The sequence below is a fragment of the Cyphomyrmex costatus genome, unplaced genomic scaffold (genome assembly GCF_001594065.2).
Source record: "Cyphomyrmex costatus isolate MS0001 unplaced genomic scaffold, Ccosl1.0 scaffold91, whole genome shotgun sequence".
Lineage (NCBI taxonomy): Eukaryota > Metazoa > Arthropoda > Insecta > Hymenoptera > Formicidae > Cyphomyrmex > Cyphomyrmex costatus.
In genome coordinates, this window is record NW_017280495.1 from 286,364 (window position 1) to 290,034 (window position 3,671).

Here is a 3,671-nt window from a genome sequence, read left to right on the forward strand (position 1 = left end):
AAAAAAAGAACAATGCATGTGTTAACAGTGAATATCAGAGTTAAAACGAAAACCAAAGCCGTGAGGACAAAAACCGAAAGAAAACGAATCACGAGCGAATCCAGCAGCTAAACTTCACACGCGGTTAAATAAATAAATAAAAAAAGAAAAAGAAAAGAGAAAGAGAGAAAAGAAATCCGGGATGTAATAATCGAGAAAATCAGTTTGTGTACTCCGTCGTTCGAATTTAGCGCCGTCGTCGAGACATCTCGACGCGGCCGTCAGTCAATCGCGACCGCGTACGTATTCGTTGCGAAAAAGTTGGAGGACGGCTTACGATCGGGCGACGCGGAAAGTTCACCGGAAGGAGATTTTGATCCGCGGCACAACACCGCGGTCCATTAGCCGCCGATAACATTCGTATAGCGGGGAAACTCGCGGGATTCCGCACGTCCGCAGGAAAGCGGAAAGCATTCTTCCGCAAACTGGTGCTTCGTATGTTAAATACCTTTTCCGGCCGGGAAGCGACTTCGCATCCCGTCGAAATTCTTTAACATACGAAGCGTTCATAATCGCGCTTCGATCCGCGATTGTTTTCGAAGGTCTCGCGTTCTCCGTGCCTGCGGATTAACGGCCGGTGCCGCGTTTGCAAGATTTCGCAATTTGTCATCGGTGTTTTTCGATTCTCGTCATCGAAGGGGGATGGAGACTCGAGTCGCCGCGCTACCGGTTGAAAGGATGGACGAAATATTCGTTCTCTCGCCGGACAGCGGAGGATTTTTCGGGAAGGAAGGAGGAGCCGTGCGCGCGATCCTTCCCGCTCGAAATTTCTACCGTGCGTTCGCGTTGTGTCCATCGGGCAAAACGATTGCAATAAAAAGGATATCACGTCGCGACAGTCAATTAGATCTGATTCGAGTTTTACGCGAATACAGCGATACTTGAATTATATATAAATATTATACACACACGCGGGCACATATATGTGTGGTGTATGTGTGTGGGTGTGTGTATGTGTGTGTGTGTGTTTAAATATACGTGACAAAAAGAGAGAGAGAGAGAGAAAGAGCAACGTGGACGAGAAGCGAAAGAGAAGGTCAGGAGAAAAAGAAGCGAAATCCCGATCGAGGAGACGTTCAACTCTTTCGAGAGATAAAGAAAAAAATAAATAAGAGAAAATCTATCAAAAGACCTCGACAGACACCGGGCAAGACGCCGTCGTCGACGTCGTCGTCGTCCAAGCGTGTCCCGAGATACAGTCGTCCGTCGACTGACCTTTACCCCTTCCCCAATGAATTTTGTACCGAAACGTGAAACTCTAAATGCTAATTTCATACACGGAATTTAATTTTTTCACGAGAAACATGTGCATTATAAAAAATAAATCTACCAAAAAAATCGCAAAAGTCACAAATCGAACATGCGTTCTATTTCATTCGATTTCCCGATTTCCCTCGTTTATCCCGATATTTCCTCATTACCTTGATTATCATCGTGTAAACATATTCGGGAACTAAAAAAAAAATATTATATATATATATATATATATATTAACGAAGAGACTGCGATTTTATTGAAAAGGCAATTATGATTGGTTGGAACGAGAATGCTGGTAAAAATTAAATTTTAACTTAAATTAATAGAGGGAAGTGTGCGTACGTGCATCGGTAAGTTTTATTCGATTATTCGTATCAGTTTATCCTCCATGCAATTCCGAGATTTACAGCGTATTTGAAATAAAATGGCAGGGCCATGAAATTACAGATGTGATATTGCGAATTCGCCATTGAATATGAATCAGATATTTAATCTTTAATTCCGCCGCGGAGGAATTTCTGAGGTAATGCAATTGACGAGACCCCGGCGGAATTGTACGTACGCATTTCGCATATGTGTAATTTCACGCGGCGATGTTGATCGGAGCTCGGCAGAAGTTATAGGTATAATGCATTCCCGTCATGGAGAATTTCCAATAATACCAGTATTACGGCGGCACTTAATCACCTTTCGCAAGATATATAAATTAATTTTCCGTCCCAAGCGTTAATCTCTCGTATAGCAACGATCAGCAGTAATCATACCCGACACCATAATTGACACAACGGATTCGGCTACGATATTACAGATTCGTTGAATTACATAAATTGCCCAATTTGCGCGTCGAGCGACGTTCGTACATTAATATTTAACGATTATGTTAAATTCGATGTGTATCCGTAGTGCAAAATGCGTTATCTACATTAATCTCTATACGCATAGAGGAGAACTATTTTTCTCTCTCATTTCGAAATGCTGTTAAACTTTGAAGTAAAAATATTTTATAAAATATTAACAAAACATAAAATCAATTCGCACTGCTTAAAATCCCGCAAAAATTGTGACTTAAGAGGCGATGAAGGTATATTCGACGTTAAAGAGAGAGAAATAAATGTGTATATATATATATATATATATATATATATATATATATGTTTATTATTTTATAAGAATTAAATATTAGCAATTTCTTATATTTTGAAAAAATATTCATATCATATTATTGCGTGTATATATTTCTTTTCGCTGATGTACTTATTGTATTTTTGCGCGACGTATTTCACAGTGCACTTTTGAAAATAACGGCTCAACGTTGTAGAACATTTAGCGAGTGTCACGAATAGAAGAAAAAGGTTAACGAGTTATGTCGGATTTGAGTCCTTTAATCCGCAGATATATGTACAATATATACCATACGTGAGTACGCAATCATTACATGTATACTTATAATCAGCATGCATTTTTTCTGTGATGATAAATATACATATATGAATATACAGTCTATCGAGAGAACGTCGTTCGCATATCCGAAAGAAAAATCATTTTACTAAAACTAAACCATTTGTTTTATTTTTTTTTTTTAAACAAGCGGAAAGATATAGAAAAATTTTAACATATATGCTCTAAATATTATAATCTAAAAAAAGTTGTTAATCGAAAGTAAAAGACGCTGTACTTTATTATTTCGCTGTAAATAATTTCTGACATTCTCGGGGGGGGGGGGGTTGTCGTAAATACTTCCTCCATGTAGTTGTTAAACGAGACGACGAGATTTCTTAACGTTAAGATTGGCAGAATTCCATATTTTTCGCGATCGGTAGAACGAGAGGAAGTTGTAGAAGCAAAAAGCCATACGACTTATCAGAAACTCCCCGATCGTATGTTTTCACAGATAGAGATACGATACACCGTGCAAACGTGAACACACACACACACACACACACACACACACACACCCACATATATCTAGATGTATACATACACACAGCGGAGGCAATCAGGAGAGATCTCGGATGAACCAATTGATTGCCTGCGCTCTGTGTGCAGGCGAAATTAAAAAAGTTGGCTTCCAGGTCGACGCCTCGGTAAACGCCTGGGCCGCTAATTTCCTCGATACCGAACATCTACTCGCGCAGCCGTTTCACGCTCGCAATATCAATTATCGCTATCTGTTCCCGTCCGTGTGCCGATAATCGTCGCGAATACAAGAGGCCGCAGTGCGGTGCGTATGTATGGGCGGGTAATAACGCGTGCAAATTGTACGACGTTATGCGAGCGACGTGACATCGTTCGCACACGGCAAGTAGAATCCTTCCATTCTATTCCCTCCTCTTCTGTGGGAAGTTTTTATTACACTGCTTGGGGGGGGGGGGGGG